The sequence below is a fragment of the Dendroctonus ponderosae genome, unplaced genomic scaffold, assembly GCF_020466585.1.
Source record: "Dendroctonus ponderosae isolate FM_Combo_2020 unplaced genomic scaffold, Dpon_F_20191213v2 Dpon_F_20191213_1, whole genome shotgun sequence".
In the NCBI taxonomy this organism is placed as follows: domain Eukaryota; kingdom Metazoa; phylum Arthropoda; class Insecta; order Coleoptera; family Curculionidae; genus Dendroctonus; species Dendroctonus ponderosae.
The window spans coordinates 35,322,290-35,333,597 of record NW_026017110.1 but is presented as its reverse complement, the minus strand read 5'-3'; positions in this window follow the sequence as shown (position 1 = coordinate 35,333,597).

Here is an 11,308-nt window from a genome sequence, read left to right as displayed (position 1 = left end):
CGTTGTGAAAGCGATAATATCTCTTTTGGATGGGTTGATGTTCAGCATTTTTGGACTAGAGACAAATAGCTGTATGTATTAGAGTATTTATCTCTATATAACGATTCACCTTAACGCCTATTTTACGAGTTCGCTTTCGTCATTTAAGCCTCCTTTTGAATGAGCATTTAGATCTCTTAATGACTCGTCATTTAGACTTCTTTATGACTCGTCATACAGACGTCAGAAAAAAATAATTTAAAAAATTCTGGCCAATTTGAGATGAAACGATCAAAACGATATACATCAAATAGGGCAAGAAGTTGAAGGGAGTTAGATGACACAGCATTATTACGAACTGTTGAAAATAATTCCCGAACATCAACGAGAAAATTAACTTTATCAACCGGTCGGCCAAGAACTACCGTCAGACGACATAGCAAAAATGTGATTTTAAACCGATTTGCAGACCTGGATATTATGAACTCCAAATGAGCGTTTGTCGCTGGTTCTTAGAAAACTGAAGCCAAGTGCGCTATATACATATAAATAATTCTAATTTCCTAAGACAAAGATTACCGACTCACGATCTTTTTGCCCTATTGCGTATTTTTCGACCCTATAACCTAGTGCGCCATTTTCCGTCGAATTGTATTTGGGCAGACGATGCATGTATAAGTAGTGCTGGTAGTTTCAGCCGCTACCAATCCTACACGGGGTCACACAACATAATCCTCTTTCAATTGTTGAGGAGATAAATCAAAGAACATTGGGGTTTAATGGTTAGGCAGGGGTTTTCGGATGTGGATCTATATGTCCATTGGTTTTTGAGGGCTGTCGAACATCACAAATTAATTTAGATATTCAAAAGGCAACAAGAAGAGCCTTTTGTTGATTTGCTGGCGTTTACGGAACGGGATAATATATTCTTCCTGCAATATAACGCACGATACCATAACGCTTAAAGGTAACCGGACTTAACAACACCTAGGACTTTAACCTTTGGGCGACATTTAAAAACCTTATTTTAAATTTCCATGCAAACTCTAGAGCAGAGTTACAAATATCAGTAATGGAAGAAACTGCATCGCTCCTCTCCATTGAACTCATTAACTTTTCAGGAAATATTTAGCAAAGGTATCTTCTATGCAGTCAGGAAAGCGGTAGACAATTCGAGCACCTATTGTAAGGGTTTCTTCTTGTTAGTTGACTATTATTGTTGTAACGGTCAAAAATGGAATTTGGCCAATGGTTCACCTGTCTGCTAACCCGTTGTTCAAAGGCATGTAGTAATAAGTTATAATTGTAATCAGCTATCGTTGTCAACCGATTTTCGTTTGTAATTTAGATTTAGTAAGAATGTTTGTCAGATTAGGTTAGTAATATTTTGGGGATTATTTGAATTTTGATGTTTGGATATTTCTATCTCTCTCCCAAACATTAGCCATCCTTATCATGGTTTTGTCTGGCAACGTGGTGGTTGCCCCCACCTTCACGGACCTCCGTTATTGATGGGAAGGGACGAGGAGTGGAGCTAGCAGGGTCACCCACCAAGTTGCAAATGGACGCCAAATTGCAACACTACAAATTTCGGACAGAACAAAAGAATATAAATTAAACTTAAATAAAAACTATTTAATTAAGACAATGATTTAAATGACAATTTAATAGAGAGAGAGCGAGAAAAAAAGGTTTCCCTTGAGCGGGTATTTCGGGCGGTCGTGTGCAAAGCCCGAAGGGTGAGTTCGTTTGAGCGCCACTAGCTTTCGCAGCAAAGCTAGAACACTCAGCGATGGAATGCTGCCGAAATATCTACTCAATTCTTTTACCGTGATAGTACATAAACTGACTTGAATGATGATATAAAAAAAGAAAAATGGTGAGCCACATACCATACAACCAATAGCAATACTCGCCCCAAACACCCGCAAGTCTATGAAGTCGCCGCCACGTGCCGCGGATGCCTACGTGTTAGGTCCAGATCTCATCCAGCCCGTCCCTGGCTATCCAGTCCACAATTTAAGTGATTCAATATCCCCCGTCGGGAACCAGGAGGCGGCTGATGTCCCCAAACGGATGTTCAAGTAGCGGGCAAGATCTACCACACCGCAGAATATGGCGGACTCGGTGGTCAAGGTGACGGTGATCGACTATCTTCGGCAATCTCTGGTACTTGATTCCCTTCGCTGGGTGACCCCGCTAGGTCCATTACTCGCCCCTTCCCATCAATAAGGGTGGTCCGTGAAGGTGGAGCAACCACCGCGTTGCCAGACAAAACCATGATAAAACTGCCGATGTTTATCCAAACATCAAAATTCAAATAATCCCCAAAATATTACTAACCTAATCTGACAAACATGCTTACTAAATCTAGTGCTGTCCGAAATTTGTCATGTTGCATTGTTTTGTCTTGTAATAGCTAATTGTATTCTATATGGAATATACTGCTGCAATAACGATCTATTTTTTCCTGAACTGTATTTTAATGCTAAATTGACCGTTGTCGTTTAAACTTGAAAACCTTTAAATCCCTATATTTTATAAAACGCCTAAGTTAAACATTGAATATTATATGTGCTTGTAAAGATACTGTCAAGCGGAAGTTCAATATGACAAAATGCATAGAGCGTCCCATTTAAAAATCTATTTTCTATTAATAACTGGGATATTATGTGCTTACTGAAAAATAAAATTACATTAACGGATACTTCGTGAAAAACTGTTTTGGCAATGTTTTCGATCAAAGTTTAAAAAAATGACAGAAAAAGAGTAAGAGAGCAATTAAAATAGAGCTGCTAAAGAAATGGGAGTTTCCAGTTAAAACTGCTCAATTTGGCCCATCCTGTACTTGTTCATATGAATAGCAAATAGTAAATGCATAGTTCGGGGTGGAGTAATTTTTGGAACATTTAAGATGTGTTCTATTTTACGTCGTGTGTTCACCTTTGATTTTGTGTAAAAATGTCTTGCTAGTTGGACTATAGCCTATTAATTTGTCTCTTAGTAATTCAATTTATTTCAAAAATAACATTACAATATGCTTAATTTTAAATCCGACTTGGTTGCAAGTAAATTTCCGATGCAACAATAACCATTTCAACGAAATGTGTCTTCTTATGTGGTTACTACTATTGTATTCAAGTGGCGTTTTAACCTTAAGTACAAAGAAACAAATCACAAAATAACTGCCGAACTTTTGTAACTCTTATCTTTCAAATATGCTCCTCTTGCCTATTTAGAAACTGTCGTGTTTTCCACCACATTTACAATTCTTTCACATTTTACGCAGGGAGCTAGCCTATAAACCTTCGGCTTTGTCTCGTTCAAATCTAGCGAGATCCAGCAAGATATTTATGGCCCACTGTCTGAAAAGCGGTGTTGTTCTAAGTATATTCCGGATTTTGGATGCCAAATTGGAGACGATTTCTCCTAGAAAATCTATTTTAGAATAGTTATGACGTTGCATGTTTTGCGCCAATGAGATTGTCTTCGTAACGATACTAAATTATACCTGTTTTTGAGGAATATGGGGACAATTTGGTAAATTGCATTACGGTTGCGTGAGAAACGACGAGATAAATAATTGGGAATTGTGAACAACATCATAATTCTTAGTTATACAGGACGACTAGTTCCTGAATTCTTTTATGGGTAACGAATATTTTAAAGGAAATGGATTTTCCAAAGTAGGGCTTGTTGTAACCTTTACTCATAAATGTTTGCTGGCGAGGTGTTAATCTCTTTTCATCTAGTACCAACAGATCTTTTAGATCCATTCTTGCGCTTTTCAAGATATTAAGTCCTAGATTAGTGGATAAAATCTGCTAAACGTTATCGTCTTAACCATATTTTTCTCGTTAAGAATGTATAATCCCACTCTCACACTTCGTGAAATTTTAATATCTATAAATTATATACACCAAGTTCGTCCATAGTAATTCGGATGATGCCACGAACAAATATCTAGGAAAATGTTCATGATTTACATCTATCAAGAAACTTTCCCAACGTTAACGGCCTGCAAGATTTTCGCAAAATGTGCTCTTGATAAAATTGACCAAATGCTATGGAAAGATCTTCCGTCAATGCTGTTTGTGACTTACTAGTGTCACGGCTACCAAAGCGTTTCAACTTTTCCACGATAAAAAATTTCGCATTCTGAAAATGTACATAACCAAAACTATCCTTTGCCATAGACCTTTAAACAAATACATACAATTTCTTCGAATCAGTTCTGAGCACACTTGTGTATAAATGATCGTGTCATTTAGAATTCTGAATTTAATAACCTTGATAAAAACAGAAGCCTCCTGTAGAGTACACCATTTCCTGGGCTCTTCTAAATTCAGGTTGAACTCCAAAAATGGTACACTTTCTTAACTTGCCAGAGAACAAATTGACCTTCTGGAAACTTTTCAGAGACCTGGACAAAACCCTTTTTTTTCTCTCCATTGAGGAGAACACGGGCTATAACATGTGAGCTAGAAAAAGGTAACACAAAAACATTTGACTGACTTTAAAAAATCTTAGTTTTGAAGAATCAGTCGACCAGTGGTCAATTTAGGAACAATAAACTACAGCAAATCTCCTTTGAAAGCTGTTCCTTATGATAATCGATTTTCCAAGATAATAAATTGCAAGGTCCAATTTCAGCATATTTACTTTATGAATGATGCTACCTTGGGCATAATGTCTGGTTATAAAACTTCCCAAGTTCCCGAACGCTTCTGCCCTCTCATTGTCAATTTAGAGGTTGCATCGAGGAAATGTTGCAAAAAAGGTGTGCATAGTTAAAATCACTTCCTTGGAAAAAGAGTTTTTAAAACAAATTTTATTTCGATTGATATGGATTTCAGCTTCAAGATACAAATGTTCGTTATTACAGGCTTGTGAGAATATATACTGAATTAATGCTGATGAGTTTACATGCTATCTGTGAAACTAAAGAACTTTATGTGTCTCGTAAGCATAATTAGATATTTCCATATGCTTAGCTGCGAAATAGAATATCATGAATTTGTGAAGTTGGCTAAATAGGATATCATAACTCCTTCGGCCTTAGATGAAATTATATCATCAAAGTGATGTAATTTCATTTGAAAATTGAAGTTTCTTTAATTTCAATTTTATTATTTTCCGATTTGTTCTTAAGTTTCTTACAAATCAATTTATATAGTAAATAGCAAAGAAATGCAAATACAGCGATGTATAATAATATAGTCAATATGCTAGTACGGTTAACATATAGGGGTGTCTGCATCCCTTGTAGTTGGATTGCTTGGGTTCTCAGCTGGGCTTGGATGTCTTCTGTTGATTTCGGTTCATGCTATTCACTTCAAGGGTAAGTGGATTGAATACTGCGTGAAGTGTTCTAGTAGTGGTCCAGGTCAAATTGGGTAGGTTGACTTCTTGAAATTGTAGTTGCTTTAACTCAAAATTTTTCAAATATTACTGATTTGAATTGAGCGCTGCAACCAGGTGGTAAATCGATTAGGTATGTTACTTTGATTGGAATGGTGTCTTGACAGTCTTGGCAGTTTGATTTGCCAATTACTTCTTCGAGTGCTGTGATTAACCATTTTCCATCGGCTACTTTCGTCGATTGGATTTCTTCAATTCTAACTTTGAATGGATGACAAGTTGTGACGTTTGACTGGTACTTTATAAGTTGGACACTGCAGGGTGAATGATTTCCTATCGTCTGGCTTATTGTTCTTTTGCAAAGAAATTCATTAGTTTGTATTTCTGCACATTTTTCTTTATCAAATGAGTTCTTTTTCTCACTGAGGGCCAGATTTGGTTTCAAGGGTATATTGACTAGAAAGGAATTGTTTTTGGGAGTTGGAGAAGGAAACAATTTGTACTATTGTTTCCGCCTCGACTAATGGAAGTTCTCAAATAAAAATTACTTCGAATTCCCTAATGAAGCTTTTACCTTTTATCAAGTTTTCTAAATTTGTTATTTGTTGAGAATTGACATTAATTGGTAACTTGTCATTGGGTAGTTGGGGATGTAGTTGGTTGATTTCTCTTAGAAGTTCGGCTGGACCAATTATTGAATGATGAAAAATATTGATTTTTGAGAATGTTATGGCAACCTCTATTTTTGCCAAAGTATCATGGATTGATTGATATAGAAATGTGATTTGGTTAATTACTATGAAAATTCGATAGTATTCATGAACTTCGATTGTTTTTAGTTCTGTTCTTCTAATTGTAGCTTCAATCTGGAGAATTCTAAACTTTAAGATGGGTCGATTGTGTGTGATGTTGGATAGTATTCCTTTAAAATGTTCGATTGTTTGATCGAGTAAGGAAATTCGGTTTATCGCATCTATTTTTAGTTGATTAAGACGATGTTCCCGGTACAGGCTCATCTGCAAAAACGGGGATTATTTTACTTTCATTTTTGTGAATGATTTCTTGTTTTTTATTTTTCGAGTTTTCTATTTCGATTTTTCCGTTTTCGAGAATATTTGCTATTGTAAATGGTCCTAAAAATTTCTTCTTTAATTTTTCTGATCTAAGATCTGAGCTTTTATACACTTGAAATCCTATTTGGATGTTTTGTGAGGATTTCTTTTCATTTAATTTTTCTATTTTTTTTCTTTCTTTTTCTTAGAATCAGCTGTTATTTTGTCGAAAAGAATTTGCGTTTTATTTTTGTCAGAATCTAAGTATTCAGTGAAGACGTGAGAAGCGACCATATTCATTGGATCTCTGCAGTCTGTATGACCGTGAACAAGTTCAAAAGGGGTGAAATTTGTTGAAGAATGTATCGTACTGTTGTACGCGATTTAAGCGTAAGGCATTAGATTAGAAACCTCACTTTCTGGATCTCGTAAAAGACGTAAATGTTCAGAGTGGAATGAAAACGTTTCACAGATGAATTTGACTCATGGTGATGAGGGGTAGTAAAATGTACTTTGATGTTATGACGTTTTAAAAGTCCTTGTACTACTTCATTTTTGAATTGTGAGCCGTTGTCCGAAATGAGGCTTCTTGGGACTCCGAAGAATGAAAATAATTTGAGAAGTTGTTCACAACAAGATACTGCGTTGCCATGGTAAGGAAGAGCTTGTCCAAATTTGAAGAATTTGTCAAATAATGTTAGGAATTTTTAATTTCCTGCAATGAAAGTATACACGTGAACTATTTCAAATGGTTTACTAGGTGTTTCAGTAAGTGCTAAGGGTTCATTTGGAGGGCTTCGAACATATTTGGACTGTTGACATTTTCACAGCTCTTAATGTAATTCGAGACGTCAGTTTTTAAAGATTTCCAGTAATAATTGGATTTTAGAAATTGTTTCTTCTATCCCACGGTGGTTTGTCTTAAGTTAGTGCCTGTGCTTGATTAATAGAATCCTTTCGTCTTCTTTGACATTATTGATGAGTTTTGTACATTCTATTAATTTGCAATTTCGAAAGTTGTTTGTCATGACTTGTTGAAAATATTTTCTTAGTTCTTTTGAAAAAAAGTAAACATGCATAGTAGGAGATGTTAAATACTCTTTTAGAAAGTCACAAATTTTTTGAATGCTTAAAGGCAATGTTGCGTGAATAATTTTGTGTCCATCGAATAATTCTTGAGATGTTTTAGTATATGAATCGTAAGGAGATTTTTTAATAATTAATTGCCTTAGTTTATTATTGATGATTTCATCTAGAAGGGTCATTTCCGAGTAGTTTTGATCTGCATTAACGCTGTGAACAGTGTTGCCACTTGAGACAATTTATGGTTTTGTATTATGTTCCGACAAAGGAGGCCTTAGTTGAACATTATAAATTATGTTGATACCTTTGGGATTTTCGATTTCTTTTAGCCTTGATGTTACAAGTTCATCTAGAAATGTATCAATATCTTGATCAATATTTCCAGGTGCATTTATTAAAGATTCGGATTCTAGTGCGTTTAGTTGAATTCCTGATAGAGCATCTGCATTTGTATTTTGTTTTCCTTTCTTATAGCATATTTTATAATAGTATTCCTCTAATTTGTGTCGCCAACGTACTAATTTACTATTGGGTTCTTTTAGATTGATTAGCCATACTAAAGGTCTATGATCCGTATAGATTTCAAACTTTCTGCCATATAAATAGGGTCGAAAATTATTTGCATGCCCAGACTATGCCCAGAAGTTCTTTTTCGATGGTTAAATAATTTTGTTCAGTATCATTAAGTGTTCGAGACGCGAATGCAATTGGGTGATCATTTGGGGGTGTGCCTTGGGAAAGTACTGCTCCTAGTGCAATGTTTGAAGCCTCAGTTGTTAAGACAAATGGTTGGTTGAAGTCTGGATATTTTAATATTGGGGCATTAAATAGAAGATTCGTCAAATGATTGAAAGATTTTAGAAATTTGGGTGAATGTGTGACTTTAGCTCCTTTCTTGAGACAAATTGTTAAAGGTTTGGTGATTTTTGCAAAATCTGTAATAAATTTGCGGTAGTAACCAGCTAAACCTAGAAACGATTTTATTTCTTTCCGTGTTTGAGGTAAAGGAAAGTGTTTTACTGCATTAGTTTTGTCTGGATTAGGACTAACTCCTTTATTTGTTATTTTATGACCTAAGTAAGCAACTTCATGATGTAAGAATTCGCTTTGTCAAGTTGGACTTTGAAATTTGACTGTCTTAACTTTTCAAAAACAAATTTTAGTCTCTCGATATGTTGTTGTAAAGAGGTAGAGAAAATTATTATGTCGTCTAAGTAAACTAAACACAATTCATTTTGAATTCCTCTTAAGACATTGTTCATTACGCGTTGAAATGTAGCTGGGGCATTTTTCAAACCAAAAGGCATTCGAGTGAATTCGTAATGTCCTGTATCAGTAGAGAAAGCCGTTTTTTGAATATCTGAAGGTTCCATTTCTATTTGGTGGAAACCATTCGCTAGATCGAGGGTAGTAAAATATTGTGCTTTACCTAATTTATCAAGTATGTCGCTAATGTTTGGCAAAGGAAATTTATCGTTACTAGTTTTGTCATTTAGTTTTCTATAATCAATCACGATTCGCCATTTTTTCTTTCCTGAAGCGTCTAATTTTTTTGGTACAACCCAAATTGGACTACTCCATGGAGAAGTGGATTCTTGAATTATGCCGTTTTCGAACATTTTGAAAATTTGTGATTTTACTTCTGTTTGATGTATGAATGGATAACGATAAGTTTTCGTGAAAATTGGTGTTTCATCCGTTAAATTTATTTTGTGTTTAACTTGATTTGTGAAAGTCAGTGGTGTGTTTTCACAATAGAAAATATCTCTATATTTAAAACATAGTTTCCGAATCGCTTTGTATTCCTCTTCGTTGCAATGCTTTAAACGTCGATTTTTGAGATTTTCTTTTTGAAGATTGTCAATTTGGTTATTGAAAGATGTTCGGGGGTTTTGATCTAAAATGTTATTTTCAGTTTCTTTAATTGGCTCTACATTCAATGGGAAAGAACTTTGGATTTTCACGGGATTTTCAGAAGAATTCGTTATTACTGTGTTTGCACGGTAGTTATTCACTCCTACTAATGCTGCTGGCATTTTCATTTTACCAAAATTTTTATATTCTAAGAGGTATTGACAGTTTCGTTTGTTGACGGAAACTTTTACTCTTTGAGATGTTCGCGGTGGTATTGTTAAATCAATATTTTTGAACTTATCCGGCTGATTACGTTCAGTTGGCATTGTTTGATAATATAAGGGTAGTATGACGTTTTCGGTTTGTAAACAGAAATATTTTTAATTGATACTAGCACCAATACTAGTTAGAAAGTCGATTCCTAAAAGACCATCGAATTTTGGTGAAAAATCAAAAGGATAGAATTTGTGATGTCCGGGGAAATGAAAGGATTCGAAGATAGGTAAATGCGCTATTTCATTATGCATTGAAGTGGCATGTGCCGTTTTGATAAAGAATAATTCTGGACCGATAGTGTTTGGGGAAATTTGGTAAGCTAAATCAGGTTTTAGAAAACTTCTGCCGCTACCTGTGTCAATCAGAAAGTTTGTATTAATTTCTGGAATGAGTAGGACAGGTAATTTGTTCATTGAAAGATTATTGATTAATATTACGTTTTATGGGGTGAAATCTGGGGTTTCTGAAAATTTTCACAATTATCGACATTTGGTTGATTAAAATCATGTGAGTCTGAAATTGGTTGGTTTTGATAGAAATCCTCATTGAGATGGTATTCATAGTGGGTATTTGGGTTTTTTGGGTAGTCTTGTTCATTTTGTGAACAGTAATATTGATAGTCATCAAATTGGTTAACGGGGTAATCAATCTGTTCATCTTGATTAGTTGAATCATCGAGTTCTATAGCATGCGTTGAAAAGTTTGGAATTTGCTGACGATTATAGTTATTAATAATCGTATTCATCGACGAAGTATCCATATGTTCAGGTGGAGGTAACCTAGACAAGGTTGAGCTTTCGCGTGGGCGTTTATTACTCTGATAAGGATTTTGATGATTGTTGTTTTGATTCAAGTTGCGGTTGAAAATATTGTTGTTCATTGGAGTGCGAGACCCGAAATTATTGGAATTGTACATTTGCGGTCTTGGAAAATTTCTGAAATTGTTTTTTGTTTGTGGATTTGAAAATTGATTGAAATTAGGTCTGAAAGGGTTTCGATTTGCACGGAAAAACATGGGTCGATTATTTTGAAAGCTTGGTCTGAAAATGGGTAATGTATGTCACTGTGTATTTGTAAAGTTTGGAGAAAATACATTTGGTTTGATTAATTACCGTTTTATTTTCATTATTCACTCGATTTTTGTAATAAATGAAATTTTTTTCCTCTTGAGCGAAACTCATGGCTTCTTCAAGGGTTTTTATGTGATAGCTTAAGCCACTAGTGAATGTTCTGAGAATAAGGTTTTGATATTCTGATATTTTTAATAGTTTAATCTCCCGAGTTTCATTACTCATATTGATTTTTGAAAATAGGAGACTGCGTACGTCTTGTTAACGCAAGCCAAGTTCTTGGGCTGTTTCGTTTTTCGAGGGTTTGAGGGTGATTATACAGGGTTGCTCATTAGTGCGTCAAAGTGCGATATCTCAGTAAATATGAAGTTTACAAGAAAATTCGTCCAACGAAAGTTTTTCACGTTTAAAAGGTCCACATTCTAAAATTACTTTCCAATATACGGGGTGCATCATAAACGTGTGGTAGTTACCAACTCTGGTTTTTTAAATGAAACCCCCCTTTTTTTTGTTATTTTCAGATTGGCCGTTCAATTCTAATTTATGTTTGTTTCAACCGTTTTACCTGAAAAATTTACGATTTCCGAGTTATTCGTAAAAATGTGAAAGTTTTGACAGCTACTGGGTTCCACA